This window comes from Sprattus sprattus (genome assembly GCF_963457725.1).
Source record: "Sprattus sprattus genome assembly, chromosome: 10".
Classification (NCBI taxonomy): domain Eukaryota; kingdom Metazoa; phylum Chordata; class Actinopteri; order Clupeiformes; family Clupeidae; genus Sprattus; species Sprattus sprattus.
Genome location: NC_137908.1, coordinates 30,817,787 through 30,835,450, shown reverse-complemented (window position 1 = coordinate 30,835,450; position 17,664 = coordinate 30,817,787). Strand labels below are relative to the sequence as shown.

At 40.3% G+C, this 17,664-nt stretch overlaps 1 pseudogene across 1 annotated transcript; it reads left to right on the top strand.

Moving 5' to 3' along the window:
• The first annotated feature begins 6,885 nt into the window (after nt 1-6,885).
• Nucleotides 6,886-7,588, top strand: LOC308371855 (transcription factor HES-5-like; annotated as a pseudogene). The gene is made up of 2 exons: nt 6,886-7,060; nt 7,172-7,588. The product of its transcript is annotated as a transcription factor HES-5-like (transcript).
• The last annotated feature ends 10,076 nt before the right edge of the window (nt 7,589-17,664 follow it).

Here is a 17,664-nt window from a genome sequence, read left to right as displayed (position 1 = left end):
TTCACCCACAGAGAGACAGGCACAGGAAACTTAGGGTGACGCAGTCGTGCTTGAAAGCCCTGCTCCCATGGCGCAGCAGGGAGCTGCTTGCACAAGGGGTTCCCCTGCGCCATATTCCATCCAGACAAACACTGGTGTCCACAGATGCCTCCCAGGCAGGTTGGGGAGGAGTCTGGGAGGGCAGAATGGTGAGAGGTCTCTGGCAACCTCCTTGGGATACAGAACACATAAATGTCCTGGAGCTCAGAGCAATATATCTGGCTCTCAGAGCTCTACTTCCCCTCATACAGGCCAAACATGTCCTGGTCCGGACAGACAGTTCTGGCTGTGTACCATGTCAACTATCAGGGGGGAACGAGGTCTCTGCGTTGCCTCAAGATGACCCAGAGGCTCCACTTTTGGGCATTCCCATGCCTGGCCTCGCTGAAGGCAGTTCATATTCCGGGGGATCTGAACCAGGCAGCAGACCTCCTCTCCAGGTCGGGGCCTCACCCAGGAGAGTGGAGGCTGCACCCAGAGGTGGTGACCAGCTTGTGGGCTCACTTCGGTGTAGCCCAGACAGACCTCTTTGCATCAAGGGAAACAGCCCACTGTCAGAGATGGTTTTCCCTGAATCATCCCAGCGGTCTCACGAGTGGCCGAAAGGATTGCTATATGCCTTCCCCCCACTACCTCTGATTCCCCATGTGATAAACAGAGTTGCTCAAGGACGCTACAAAGTTCTGTTGGTTGCGCCACGATGGCCAGCGAGACACTGGTTTTTTTTACGGCCAGCCTTGGCCTCTGCCAGTCAGGGCGGACCTTCTCTCTCAAGCAAAGGGTCAAATATGGCACCCTAGACCAGCTGTACTACAGCTTTGGTCCTGGCCGCTGCTCAGTCCTTGCCTCAAGAGCTAAATGAGGCTGTCCTGGAGACCATCAGAAATGCTAGGGCGCCCTCCACTCGTGCAAATTACCAACAGAGGTGGAAGGTGTTCTTGTCATGGTGTCAAGAGAGGGACCAAGATCCCAAGACGTGCCCTGTGGCTGTAGTTCTTCTCTTCCTCCAGTCCCATCTAGACGCAGGAAGGGCTTCCAGCACCTTAAGGGGCTACACTGCAGCCATTTCTTGTTTTCATGACCCAGTAGGGGGTCTGTCTGTTGAGAAACACCCAGTTGTGTCACAATTTCTGAAAGGCGCTAACCGTCTGCGCACAGGCAGATGTTTAAGAGCCCCATCTTGGGACCTACCTCTGGTGCTGAGGTCCTTAGCCAAAGCCCCTTATGAACCATTGGGGCAATCTGATCTCAAGTTTCTCACGCACAAAACTGCGTTCCCCATGGCCATGTGCTCTACTAAGAGAGTAGGTGAGCTGCAGGCACTGTCTGTAAGTGCTGATTGCATGAGATGGAAACCTGAGGATACAGGGGTGTCAACCCTTTCTTCCTCCCCAAAGTGCTAAACTCTCAGTCGGTTAACTCCGCCATTGAGCTAGAGGCATTTCACCCAGAGGCTTTCTGCCAGACAGAGGTGGACCTTCGTGCACTGTGCCCAGTCAGGGCATTGAGGGCTTATCTGGGGCAAACACAACAACTGAGACGAGCCCACACTCAGCTATTTGTGTGCTACGGGGATGAACAATCGGGCCTACCAGTGTCCAAACAAAGGTTGTCCCACTGGCTGGTGGACACCATCTCCCAGGCATACTCAGAACAGGGGTTTCCAATTCCAGAGGGCTTGGTGGCTCATTCTACTCGTAGTATGGCCACATCATGGGCAGCACTAAAGGGGGTTGCTCTGAGTGACATATGTGCAGCAGCATCATGGAGTACTCCATGTACCTTTGCCAGGTTTTATAGAGTCAACATGACGTCCGCCTTGGTCAGTTCCGCTGTACTCTTGTCAGCTGCTGGGTGCTAGCCTGACGATGTCATACTTATAATTCTAGTCAGAATATAAGTCTGGTCCTGCTCCATTGAGCTGTGATTATGGGGCGTGTTTTCAACGAACCAGGGAAGAAAATGTCTCTTCGCTCAATGGGATACCTAGAACCAATCAGAGCAACGTAGTATGACCATCTGATACATTGAACTTTTACCTGATCTCGTAGGAAGGACGGCAAAAACATCCTTTTAATCGACAAATGCCTTAATCGCGTTTCTCTGTTCCTCTTTCAAAATTAATGCACCGTCAATCTGTGAGATATGCTTGCTCACGTTACTTATTAGCAGTGAGGCTAGCTAGCTACTATGTGTTTCAATAGATCTTTGGTCAAAGCGTTAGCAATAACCTTACAATAATGGTCTAGAGAGCTTTAGTTAAGACAAACAATACTCTGCAACATTCATGTTGCACATACACAACTAACCGAGTCAATGTAGACATTAAAAAAGTCGTGTAGAAAGCTTAATTCACATCAAATATTTCCCTCTAACAGGCTCCAGAGACGCCGCCATCTTGGTACTATTTCAAATCTACGGTTAATTCAACTCAAGCGTTGGTTGATCATCTGTCCATCATCGTATAAAGCCCACCCTGACAATTTCATTGGTGAGATCGTTTTGCTGAAAACTGATATTGTCTCCCCAATAGAGAAGCGCCAGGCCGAACTTCCCAGAACAAAAAAATTGTGGGCGGGGTTCGGGCTGGTATCCAGGCTAGCTGGGCACACCAGTGAAGGGGAATTTTCTGTTCCTCGCGACCCTTTTGGTACTGGTCATCCGTAGTAAGACCGTGGTGACGGTCAGAGAGAGGTTGAAATAGATTGTAAGTTATGTTAATAACTATGGATCTATGAGACCGAACGATGACCGTCACCATCTCTTGTCGCTCAGAACGGACCGAGGCGTTCCAGGCAAGAGGAAGAGGCATGTTCCCGGATACGCTATATGCTGGGGGTCCAGCCTCTGGTCAGTCACATGACATTGTTGAAATAAAAGTCTCGAGGCAGGTGCCAGGATGGCATCATTCGTAGTAAGACCGTGGTGACGGTCATCGCTCGGTCTCATAGATCCATAGTTATTAACATAACTTACGATCTCTAGCATTATAAATGGTCACATCTACCACACTATGATGCATGAAGCTTTCTGACCAACTTTTCCAGTGTTTAACTCACTTATTTTATTGCAATCATGTAAATGTCTATGCATTAACTAACTTCCTTACTTACTCACACTTACTCACTAATACCTTATTGTGAAGCACAGCCAATGGGGTTCTTTCCCTCCAGATGGTTTGTGATGTCATTCTTTCTTTGTTCACAACACAAGACAGAGCTGGCCTGTCACTGCTTGACATGCGTACGTTTTTGAGCAGCTTTTGTAGACGACCCAAACACTCATAAAAACAGAGGAGACATCAACTAAGAGGGGACATTCTGAGGAGGATTTCCCCCTCCATTTTCAGAATGGTGAAATTAAGCAGCACATACATAAATATAATAATAATAAAAAATTGGGATGGCTTCGAAGCGACCTGAGTAAAAGACTCTTAAAGTTTATACAGTGTTGATGAGAATGTGCTTAGTCAGCTACACTGACCCCAACATCAAGCAGCAGATGAACTCTCCTTACAGGGTCAGTCCTTTCCCACATCCACACAGTGTGTCTGTGGGTCTCTCTCCATCACCCCAAACCCAGCACCTGTTCTCCCAGGGATTATTTTGTGGAGATGGAGTTCAGTGTGTTCTCACTTCAGTGTTTCCCAGAGTGTCTAACTTCTCTAAGAGATACTTTTGTAAGGTTGGTTTGAACCAAGGTTTCAAAAGACACGTAGCTGGGAAAACTTGAACTTCTTGACTTATTTCAGGGGCAATGAGACACACTTGTATTGTACCTCCATTGAAGAGCAGTGAATGGAGAGAGTGTGGGAAAGTGTGGTGGACTCTCTCACTAGACCTCCCATGGGAAAATAGACACAGATGACAAACTTCAGGTATAAGAAAAAGAGTCTGGCTGTCAAAAAATAAAAAAAATTCTTCTTTATGCAACAATCTCCCAAAACTCTTTGATCAAAATACAGTAAACACAAAAGAAACAAAAACTAAATAATACAAAACAAATGACTTCCAACTAAATAATTCAAGAAAAAGTATTTCTTGTTTTCATCCTCAGTCTTATCCTGCCATCAACAACTTCAGTGAAGTAATCTGATTGTCTTTACATTTATCAAACTTTATCCTGACAAAATATTCTACTACATAAACCCTTAGTATTAGGGCCCATTGCACAGCAGTTTCCTCCAGATGGATCTAAATGAATAGAGCTCACTTCTATTGTTCCATAATTTAAAACGTCACCTGTCTAACTTTAGTTTGAGGCATACTTTATAAATATAATTAAAGTTTTGATATTTGGAGTTGTTATTATTATTTGTATTATTATTATTATTATTATTATGTATTGGTTATTTTTAAATTAAAATTTGTATCTTTAATTGATGCTTCTGTTTTGTGTTTTGTCATGTATTTCTAATGTTTTGTAAGTCGCTTTGGACAAAAGTGTCTGTTATATACCTTAAAGAATGCCCTAAACCAAATAGTAATTATAGGCCTATGATGTCATGTGTGATGTGGATAATGTCAAAATCTTTATTCTCAAGGAAGTTCAAGGCCTGATAGAGCCAGTCAAAGTGTAGAAATGTATTAAAACCTTCAAATGTTTTTGTTATATTTTTAAATCTTATGGGGACAGCCAATAAAACTGTTTCCCTCCAGATGGTTTGTGATGTCATTCTCTGTTTAGGGCACAACACAGAGCTGATAGCCGTCATTCCTCCACATGGCTGATTACAGAAGCTTTAGTGATGAATAGAGCGATGAGCGTGGGGAACTCAAATGAGCGACTCTACCAGCCACATGACAGAGGATGACATCTGTTACATCTGGAGACCTGAGGGGACAGTCTAAAGAGGAGTCTACCTCCATTTTGAACAAGGGAATTCAGAGAGAACTTCCAAAGTATGTTCTGATGAAAGCTGTTGCTAAAGCACCGATGAAATAAGGAGGTTGGGACATTGACTATATTAACAGCTTCAAAGCCCTTTTATTTCAAACATTTTGTTACATAACAGCCAATATGAAAACTCCACACTTAAAGATGCACATATCATATACAATAATATAATATAAGAGTGAAATAGAGTGAAACCATATAGTGTATTTGTACCTTGATTAAAAAAAAAGATTTTTTTTTTTTTTTTCAAAAGTGTGTCCCGTCTTTGGCATTGGTCTCAACATCAGGCAGCAGATTGACTCTCCTCACAGGGTCAGTCCTGTCCCACATCCACACAGTGGGTCTGTGGGTCTCTCTCAATCACCCTAAAACTTTTTCCAGTAGACAACAAATTCCAAAAACTCTCTGATCACGATGCTGTCGACACAAAGTTAACAAAAGCTAAATGATTCAAATAATTTCCCACTAAATAATGCACTAACATTTTCAAAAAGAAAAAAGCATTCCTATTTTCATCCTCAGTCTTATCCTGCCATCAACAACTTCAAGTAATCTGATAGTCTGTACATTTATAAAACTCTATCCTGACAAAATAGTCTACTACATAAACCCTCAGTATTAGGGCCCATTGCACGCCAGTTTCCTCCAGATGGATCTAAATGAATAGACCACACTTCTATTGTTCACAGGGTCTCCATCAATGGGTAGAGTGTGGGAAAGCTCTGGAGAGCAGAGTCACAGTTCCTGGGTCATTAGCATCCACAGTCCTACTGGAGATTAAACAGATACACGTGTCTCTTCATTTTGCACATGAACATGATGCTAATACATAGAGTAATGTCTATATGTTATATACTCCATGATAACATATAATGAATGAACATTTTTAAAGCAGGCACTGCTCCATACAATTTGCTTTTATTCTGAAATATGAATTCCTGCAGACCTGTGAAATATATGATATCCGAAAGAAAGAATAAGCTTAGAAATAGTTATGCATTTATCTATGATGTCATTATGTTTACATCTAATTCCTTGTGGTTTGGACCATGTCAAAATCTTTATCCTCGAATCTGGCATTATTGAGCCAGTCAATGTTGAAAAAACGGATGAAAACCTTTCCATGTCTTTGCGTGCTATACAAAGATCATCAAATGATTATCTTTTCCACTGTTTTTCCTTACTTTTGCTTTTACATTGTCTAATCACATAGGGACAGCCAATACAATAGTTTCCCTCCAGATGGTTTGTGATGTCATTCTCTGTTTAGGGCACAACACAGAGCTGATAGCCGTCATTCCTCCACATGGCTGATTACAGAAGCTTTAGTGATGAATAGAGGAATGAGTGTGGGAAACTCAAATGAGTGACTCTACAAGCCACATGGCATATGATGACATCTGTTACATCTGGAGACCTGAGTGGACAGTCTAAAGAGGAGTCTCCCTCCATTTTGAACAAGGAAATTCAGAGAGAACTTCCAAAGTGTTTTCTGATTAATGCTGATGCTAAAGCACTGATGAAATAAGGAGGTTGGGACTATATTTACAGTTTCAAAACCCTTTTATTTCAAACATTTTGTTACATAACAGCCAATATGAAAACCCAGTACACTTAAAGATGCACATATCATATTTAATAATAAGGTATAAGAGTGAAATCACATTCATGAGCAATCAATATCTATTGTATTTGGACATTGATTATAATTATTATTATTATTTATTTTTTAAGTGTGTCCGGTTTTTGGCATTGATCTCAACATCAGGCAGCTGATTAACTCTCCAAACAGGGTCAGTCCTTTCCCACATCCACACAGTGGGTCTCTCTCCATCCCCCAAACCCAGCACCTGTTCAACTGAGGTTTGACCATTGTCCCCCAGCATGTGGCAGCTCCACACTCCTCATTGTCCTCTGCAGCTCAGCCATTGGCTACTGACTGTGAGAAACTCCAACCAGCCCAAGACCCACACATTCATATGGAGATTTGGGAGTATAAATAGAGGAGATGAAGCCAGTGCTGATCAGATTCACTCTACACAGAGAGAACTACTACAGCTACAGCTATGGCTCCTACAATCACTTCAACAGCAGATTACCCAAAGGAACACCTGAATCACACAAGGTAAATAAACTAACTTAACTCTTTTAACTTTATATATTTTTTTGTTATCAAACCTCTCTGTTCAATATGCAAAGAACAAATATCTAAATGATTTCTTCTTCTTTTTTGTAGCTGAGAAAACCAATTGTGGAGAACATACACAGAGACTGTATCAACAACAGCACCAAACAACTGAAGGTCCAGAGGTCCACAGCTCCTCAACTTGCAGCCTGACTCCAAGCTGGAGAAAGCCAACATCTTGGAGATGACTGTTTGCCTCCTGAGACAGCATCTTCAGACAGAAAGAACTTCACCTTCCTCTGATGCTGGCAGTCAGGGTTTCTCCAAGTGTGCTGAAGAAGTCCTTCACTTCCTGTCCAGGGACTCAGGGAAAACACAGACCCATGGAAAGTTGCTGACCCAGTTCCAGACCCTGCAACCACCCACTACAGGAGGGACAGTGCCCAGTGCCAGCTGGACTCTCCTGTTCAGCATGTCCAGAGTAAAGACAAGAGTCCATCCAGGAGCGCCCCCTGGAGGCCTTGGTAGAACACTACCCACATGATACTTTCACATGATCAAATTGGTCAGAGAGGAAAACTCAAGGACATTTCACAGCGTTTAAACCTGCAAATGCAGGGGATTTATCTTCTTTACATCAAAGAAAGTATTTCATTCTAAATTGCAATGTTTTGCAAGGTATTTGTCTTCCGCGAAGACATATACACAATTCTTTATAAATTGTGAATATACTGGTTTAATGGTAAAACCTCTTTAATGGATCTCCGTTATTATATGGGATCAGTTCTCAACTTTATTGAAATGTAATGACTTGGTGATTCTTTTAGAATTGGAAAGTCTGCAAGTAATAACAAGAACATGTCTTTTGAGAAGACAGTTTAAATATAATGTCAACAATGCTGACAATATTTTCATGGTGAATACAAGTCCAGCCAGGAGCCCCCCATGGTGGCGCTAGTAGAAAACTACTCAGAAGAGACTTTTATAATTTCATGACCACATTGGTCAGAGTTGGCAAACTGAGGACATTTCACATTATTCAAGCCAGTGAGATGGATATCTTCTGGGAAGACATTTTAAAATCATAAACAATGTTTATATTACTGTCATGGTTTTACATGACTATATTTTCTGATGTTAATCTGTTAATATCATTTCCATGAAATTAAATTTTGTGTTGTTAATTTAAGGCTTGTTTCAGAGTTTGCTTCCTCTAAAATGTCATTCATTGAAGGATTGGTGTTTTTACTAAGATCTCATAAAAGTGAGACATGTTTGACTTTCTTAATATTTAAGAAAAAAGGAAATGTTACCTTCCATTTGAAGGAGTATAGCTTCACAAAAGTTTTTGAAACACATTGACTGTTTCTGAATAATTTTGTATTTGACCTCTTTGTCCCAATGGAGACTGATCTGTTTATGACATTGTGATCCTTGTTCAATTGTTTGAACAAACTTTTCCATTATGGCATAAATTATTCTTGCCAGAAAATCACAATAAAATATGCAATTCAATATGTCAGTTATGTGTGTGTCATTCTCTCGAATACAGTTATGCACTGTGAATTTCATTCTCTAGTATATTATTCCGTATCAGTCCAGACACAATGACTATCTGCAAAGACCAGTGTTAATAAAGAGGGAAGTTGGTGTTTTATTAATTGATCATGAGCATTATAGCTAAACTAAGTTAAGAACAGTGTCAAATGGCCAGGCCATGCACTGAGGACCCCACAACATGGTTCCTCTAAAATAGGACTCAGAGGAACCCCTCCAGGAACAAGAACATCAGGCAGAGCCAGGAACGCCTGCAGAAGGTGGCAAAGCTGGAGATGAGTGTCACATGAGGCACATCACAACATGCAGCTAAAGACAGATACAATTAAAGATTTTGTTGTGGCCTGATGTCCAACTGCTGACAAAGATTGATTTTTCAAATAGATTTTTTCCCTAAAAAAAATTGTATCATTCAACTATTTAGTTTATGCTTAGCTCACACATCTGAACCTTTTAAATACTTCTGTTCTTTAGACCAAGATCTCTGAGTTCAGTCACGGTCAGCTGGGCAGCAGGGGGATGAAACCTTTTCCGTGATGTTATGTGCAATGAGACTCACTTTTATTATTCTTTCATCGTAGAACAGTGAGAGCGTGGACACTGTGGAAAACTCTCTCACCTCATATGGATAATCTACACACATCACACGCTTACGAAAATGTGCGCTAGATGTCAAACTACGTAAGTTAATGTTTAATCTACATATGAATAAAGCCTTTCTAAATGTTATAATTCAACATATAATCTCTTGATATAATCCTGTCAGCATTCTCCAACATTCTGATTTCTTCATGGTCTCTTGTTCAACTCATGCCCAGTCAGAAAATGTTGGCATCCAAAACTCAAATTATGAAATATATTTTAAACTTTGACTGAAATTCTGATTTCAAATGAAAAGAGTATTCAAGAAATATTTTAGTCAAATGATATTTTCAGAAACTCTGTGTCAGTATTTAACTCACTTATTTTATTGCAATCATGTAAATGTCTATGCATTAACTAACTTCCTTACTTATTCACATTTACTCACTTGCTTACTTACTAATACCTAATAGGGAAGCACATCCAATGGGGTTCTTTCCCTCCAGATGGTTTGTGATGTCATTCTTTGTTCACAACACAAGACAGAGCTGGCCTGTCACTGCTAGACATGAGCACGTTTGGAAGGAGCTTTTGTAGATGACCCAAACACTCATAAAAACAGAGAACACATCTGTAAAATCTGTAGACAGTTACTAAAAGGGGTCATACTAAAGAGGATTTTTCCCTCCATTTTAAGAATGGTGCAATTAAGCAGCAAATTAAAATATTAATCAATGATTCTAAAAAATGTCTGGGTGGCTTCAGAGCAACCTGGGTAAAAGACTCTTAAAGTTTATACAGTGTTGATGAGCTTGTGCCCTGTCAGCATCAATAACCCCAACATCAGGCAGCAGATTAACTCTCCTCACAGGGTCAGTCCTATCCACATCCACACAGTGTGGCTGTGGGTCTCTCTCCATCACCCCCAACCCAGCACCTGTTGTCCCAGGGATTATTTTGTGGAGGGGCTGTTCAGTGTGTTTCCACTACTGTGTTTCCCTGAGCATCCTTAACTAAAGTTTATCTTCTCTAAGACATACTTTTGTAAGGTTGGTCTGAGCCACTCTTAGCTATCCCGGTTGTAATAGTTTTAGATTCTTAAAAAAATGAATTCTGTTTCGAAAAGCATGTATTGGATACACGAATACAAGTAACTTCTACCCTACAACTACACACTTGTTTAGCTTGTTCCTAATGATAGAGATGAGTTTGATCATTGATCACCTGTACTGCAATCTAACTCATGCCCATCATTCTCATTTCACGCACGCTCAATGTGTGTGTATGTGAGGGGTAATGAGACACACTTGTATTGTTCCTCCATTGAAGATCAGTGAATGGAGAGAGTGTGGGAAAGTGTGGTGGACTCTCCCACAGACCTCCCGTTGGACAATAGACACAGATGCAGACGAAAGACATCAGGTATAAGAAAGAGTCTGGCTGTCAAACAATACAAATTTTCTTCTTTATGCAACAATCTCCAAAAACTCTCAATCACAATGCAATAAACACAAAATTCACAAAAAAAATGATACAAAACAAATTACTTCCCACTAAATAATTCACCAATATATTCAAAAAGAAAAAAGTATTCCTTGTTTTCATCCTCAGTCTTATCCTGCCATCAACAACTTCAGTGAAGTGATCTTATAGTCTGTACATTTATAAAACACCTGACAAAATATTCTACTACATAAACCCTCAGTATTAGGGCCCATTGCACGCCAGTTTCCTCCAGATGGATCTAAATGAATAGAGCACACTTCTATTGTTCACAGGGTCTCCATCAATGGGTAGAGTGTGGGAAAGCTCTGGAGAGCAGAGTCACAGTTCCTGGGTCATTAGCATCCACAGTCCCACTGGAGATTAAACAGACACACAAGGGGATAGGCACGTGTCTCTTCATTTTGCATATGATCATGATGCTAATACGTAATGTATGTATGTTATATGCGCCATATGACAATATTTCAAAAGCAGGCACTGCTCCACACAAAATGCATTTTTCTGAAATATGACATACTGCAGACCTGTGAAATATATGATATCCAAAATTATTCTATCAATGATGTTATTAAGTCTTCATCTACATGTGGTGTGGACCACATCAAAATCTTTAACCTCCAGGAAATTAATTGCATGATTAAGCCTGTCAGTGTAAATAAAAGTATTTAAACATTTCCGTAAATGCCTGCTATTCAAAAGACCATTTTATGATTGTCTTTTCAATTTTTTTTCTTTGTGTTTTTTACTTTTGCTTTTACATTGTCTAATCACATGGGGATAACCAATGAAATTGTTTCCCTTCAGATGGTTTGTGATGTCATCCTCTGTTAAGGGCACAACACAAAGCTGATAACCGTCATTCCTCCACATGGCTGATTACAGAAGCTTTAGTGATGAATAGAGGAATGAATGTGGGAAACTCAAATGAGCGACTTTACCAGCCACATGACAGAGGATGACATCTGTTACATCTGGAGACCTAAGGGGACAGTCTAAAGAGGTGTCTCCCTTAATTTTGAACAAGGGAGTTCAGAGAGAACTTATAAAGTGTTTTCTGATTAAAGCTGATGCGAAAGCACTGATGAAATAAGGAGGTTGGGACGTTGACTATATTTACAGTACCTTTTATTATGACCGCTGCAGCGGCAAGCATGGAACCATTGATTTTCGTTTTGATCCGTTGCACCCCCATAGGACTGGACCCGTTTTAAAGAGGGTGGGGCGATTCAGTTTTCTGTGAATAAGTCGAAAACCGTAGGGCTTAGGAGGACCACATTTTTTGTGTATGTTGGTCTTAAGAGGCCATGTGAACCATTCCACTACCACTTATTTCATGTATAGCGCCACCTAGTTACAAAAACATCAAGCACATCAAGCCTGTAACCGTCCATCTTCGGTAGAGTTTTTGTCCATGGATGGAGAAAAATGGCTCTGTAGCGCCCCCTAGAACATTGCAAAAAAACCTGTGCATTGGGGTTATTTTGGCGTAGCTTGACGGAGTTCGGTACACATCTTCATCATGCTCGGACACACCAAAAAGTCTCCTGACGCCATGGTGGCAGGTCCACAGGAAGTCGGCCATTTTGAGGGGAAGATGCGTTTTGACGGCGTTTGCACACCTCGCATCTGATCTAACTTCTCCGACAAATGTAATGGTAACGCCTTGAAATGTGGTCAGGTTACTCTTCAGCCATGGGCGACTAAAAGTTATATTGGATTTTCTCATAAGACAGAAGGTGGGGGTGTGGCAGACCCTCAAACTTTGCCAACTTACCAGTTCTTGCCACAAAACACAAAGGGCCTGATTTACTTACAGGATTGCGTCCATTTCTGGCGTAAAATAGCGGTCGTAAACATAAAACGGTATTTACTAATGGAGCGCAGTGCATATTAACGCTTTGTGGGTGTTGACGGGGAGGACACAAAAAGGTGGGTGGAAACATGCGCAAATATTTTGGAGGAGCGAAGATAAGTGCGCCTAATGATGTAATGCGGGGTATTTACTAAACTGCCTGGCAAGCGCACATCTCCGATTTGCGCGCTAATTCTCCGCCTCATAAAAGCACGTCCTAACCAGGAAGCGCATTTTCATTGAGTCTGAAAACGTTGATATGGCAGCAGTGATAAGAGAAAGGCGAAGAAAGAAGACAGAGATAGCGCACAGAAATATTTTTTTCAACTTGTATAACACATTTTCAGTTATATTAACCACAAATCATTAGACGGTACAGGTTAACCAGCCACCCAATACTTAAATTACTGAACCAGATCAGAGATGACATCTAACCCTCCAACCGGAGATCACATTCCATTCAATCAGTTGGTAAACATTGCAAATATTGGCACCAGATCATTTCAAACAGTTATAGTATCAGCAGTTGATATATCTCAGCCTTCACAAATATTCACACAGGAACTCGAAGCATTGCTATGGCGCACTGGTCAATACATTTCCCCACTGCCACAGCTGAAATTATAGACATCAAACAGGACTTTTTTTGAAATCGCAAACTCTCCAAACGTAATATGAACCATTGATTGCACCCACGTCCATATATATTGTAGTGAACCCATGTCCCTTGTAGAAATTATTAATCTCGCCATGTACACATCTATATTGTTATAATAGACAGTTTATGCATTAATGCCACCAATATCATATTCTTTATAATCGTGTTCTTTTAAACATCTTGCTGTAGGTGATGGCGGGCAGAACAACAATATAGCAGCGCACACATTGAATCAGGTTCAGTGATTGAGCGAACGTGAACCAATATATCTATCTCCACTTCGCGGAAGCTTCATTTTCTCTTCCTAAATAAATACCACGGAAAATGCGGAAAAACACTGTGCGTTAATGTGCGAACGCAGTTTAAGCAGCGGTCGCAATGTAAGTAAATCAGGCCCTATATAGGGCGGAGTAAACACAGTTTGCCCAGCGCAGATCTGGTTTGATAAATACCAAGTAAAATGCGCAAAAACTCTGTGCGTTAATTTGCGAACGCAGATTAAGCAGCGCTCGCATATTAGTAAATCAGGCCCAAAGTCTCTTATAACTCTTGCGAACATTGTTTGATCCAGAGAAAATGTCTTAGGGTGGACGCTGGCCCGAACCCGTACATATGCCTGTACATATGCCTGACTGATATCACCTATAGCGCCACCTGTTGGTGGTTGGAAACTTCACTTTGTTTCCACACCTCTTTACGTGACCTGTTTTAACAAACTACATTGCAAAAGAAAAATATACCAAAACAATCCACAAAAAAGTAGAACACAAAACATTACATTACCAAATAATCAAAATCTATCACAAATAATTCCTTTAATACATAAAAATGAAACACAAACTGATTTACACACACAAAACACATAGATACACACAAACACACTGACAACCATGACTCATTCTGTGTGGGTCCTCAGCTCCTCAACCAGCAGCCTGACTCCAAGATGGAGAAAGCTGACATACTGGAGATGACAGTCTGCCTCCTGAGACAGCAGCTTCAGCCAGAGAAAACTTCACCCTCCTCTGATGGTGGCAGGCAGGGTTTCTCCAAGTGTGCTGAAGAAGTCCTTCACTTCCTGTCCAGGGACTCAGGGAAAACACAGACCCATGGAAAGTTGCTGACCCAGTTCCAGACCCTGCAACCACCCAGTGATGACTACAGGAGGGACAGTGCCCATTGCCAGCTGGACTCTCCTGTCCAGCAGGTCCAGAGTAAAGACAAGAGTCCAGCCAGGAGCGCCCCCTGGAGGCCTTGGTAGAACACTACACAGATGAGACTTTTATGTGACCAAATTGAGATGAAAACTCAAACCTGAAAATGCAGTGGACTTATCTTCTTTACATCAAAGAATATATTTAATTCTATTGGAAGAATTTTTGCAAAGTATTTGTCTTCTGTGAAGACATGTACACAAGTGTTTTGAAATTGTGAACCTATTGGTTTCAATTTGAAAACTCTATAATGGATCTCCACTATTGTTAAAGATCCATTCTTATTTGAATTGAAACATTTTCATTGAAATGTAATGACTTCACGTCTTTTTATTCTGTTTGAAGAAACTAAAAGTCTGCAAGTTTTAGCAACAGGATATTGTAGCAATTTTTTATTGCTCAAGCCTGCCAACGCAGTTTATCTTCTTTACATTAAAGAATACCAAGTAGCTTGTACAATTGTAATTTTATTTGTCCTCAGTGAACACAATCATTTTTTGAATTGTGAACATATTGGTTTCAAATTGAAACTTCCATAATGGATTTCCATTGTTTTACAAGATATTCTATTCTGATTTAAGTTAAATATGTTTCTGTGAAATGTGTTAACATAATTTCCTATAATTCTGTTCAAAGAAATCAAACTTCTGCATTATATTGTCTTTTCAATTTACAATGTTGGTATGACTTTCATAGTTGACCATGATTATTTTTCCAGATGTTTGTGAAATATTATGAGCTTTTTTTTCAAAACTTGTTTCCAGTAAAATGGCCTTCACTGACCTTACTTAGATCTCTAAAATTGAGACATATTTTACTTTCTTGATATTTAAGAAAACAGACTGTTGCCTTCCTTTGGAAGGAGTGTAAATTCACAAAATGCTTTGAAACATCCTGATGTGATTTTGATGTCTTTTATGAAGACAGATTTGTCAAAGCTCTTGTTGTCCCAATGGGGACTGAGCTGTTAAAGTGATTACATTGTTGATAATGTTGCTTGTTCAAATTAGTTTGAACAAACTATTTTCATACGGCCTAATTTTCTCATGCCAAAATGCAATAAAAATACATTTGAACATATTTCCCTTTGTCATTCCATTAAACATACCCCAATGTTTGTCCTGGATACAAGGACTGATTGCCTGTCAAGATAAAAAAGTGCTACCACTGCTAGATCATTAACACAAGTGGCAGTAAGTTCAGCATACTTTTAAGAAGGCACAAGATTTAGTAGTAGTATTTTACATTGGAAAACTATGAATTGATTAAGCTATTGGTTTGTCATTCAATTATTAATTTTACATTTACCTTTGAAAGAATTAGATCCAGATGTTTGAGTTCTGTCACAGTCAGATGGGCAGCAGGGGGACAAAGCCCTTTGGTGATGTCATAGGTAATAAGACTCACCTACGTGGGTCCTCCATTGAAGAGCACTGACCGGTAACAGTGTGGGAAACTTTGGTCACACCCCACTTCACAACAATACACACAGACCCAAACCTCAGACAATAGGGGTTAGGACTCAAACCACGTTTGGTAAACAAATGCAGTTTTACTCATCAATAACACATCTTTCAATTGTGACATGATAACGCAGCTTCTCTAAATTTTAGCATTCAGAAAGAGGTTGGGTGTGGTTAAGGTGTTCAGTGTACAATTAGAAAGACTGAACATGAATTTCAACAAACCCTCTGTAACTCTCTGCAGACGGATTATCCAAATAAATGTTGTTTGTTTTAATAATAACTTTTGTTGTCAATGTTATTATACATAATTCGAGCCTACTGATTTTAGAAAATTATGAATATACATGCATAATTCTGGTGATTCAAAGACATTTAAAAAATTAATATCTCAAAGTATATCAGTTGTATAGTCAATCGTGTGTCCGGCCTTTGGCATTGATCTCAACATCAGGCAGCAGATTAACTCTCCTCACAGGGTCAGTCCTATCCACATCCACACAGTGTGGCTGTGGGTCTCTCTCCATCACCCCCAACCCAGCACCTGTTCTGACATGATGCATAATAACTGATAGAGAGATAGTTGCCAGAAGAGTTTATTTTCTAACTGATGTCTGATTTCACTCTGCATCCTAGTAGTGTCAGTGTCAAAGGCTTGATAACTTGCAAAGTGTGTGATAGTGCTAAATGTAACAGCATTGCACTAGTGGGCAGCACAGGGATGAACACTCTTGACTTATGTGAGGGGTAATGAGACACACGTCTATTGTTCCTCCATTGAAAAGCAGTGAATGGAGATAGTGTGGGAAAGTGTGGAGGACTCTCTCACAGACCTCCCCTGGGACAATGGAAACATAATCCAAATACAATTTGTGTGGATGAAAGGCTGGCTGACTAAGAAGTTTTATTATTTTTGTATTTTAGGCAAAATCACGACAACCACTCTGTGACAAATTTGTAGGTTGAATTTAGGGGCTAACAGCGACATCCATTTTGACGTTTTCCAACTTCCCAGTGTCTTACTTAATTTGTATGTTGTTTTTAAAACACATTAATGGGTTATCTTGTCATGAAAACATTCTAAAACAAATTAATTTAATTTCAGTCTTTGGAATTCTGTAATCTTCAATACATAGGCAATGACCATTTCAGTCTGAGGGGCATCATGGGAAGGGCTCGTCTGCAGATGGTTAGGATTAACAAGGCACACCTCCATTGTTCAGTGGAAGCTCTATCAATGGGCAGAGTGTGGGAAAGCTCCGGAGAGGAGAATCCCAGTTCCTGGGTCATTGTCATCCATTGCCTCAATGGGGAATTCCAGGGACACACAAGGGATTCGGCACGCGTTGCTTTCATTAATGTAAAATATTGACACAGTGGAAAAATGAACAGCCCATGTCAGATAACAATAAATATTTGCTAATGATGTTGCATTTTTTTTTTTTTTTTTTTTAACAATTTATGCATTGATTTACACAACTCATAAAACGGAATGCAAATCACACTGGCAAAAGCAAAAACTAAAATATTCAGAGTAATCATGTTATCTAAAGTACACACCAAACAGATTCCATTCAACATGAGGATCTTTTCACAACAACAAAATATAAAAGTAGTGCAGTGTTTGTGAATTTATAAAACATTTTGTCCTTGTCAATTTAGTCTTATATTATTATTACACAGCTCAGCCAAAAAGTGTTTTCCCTCTAGCTGATTTGTGATGTGGAGCTTTCACAATGAATAGAGGAATGAGTGTGGGAAACCTAAATGAGCGA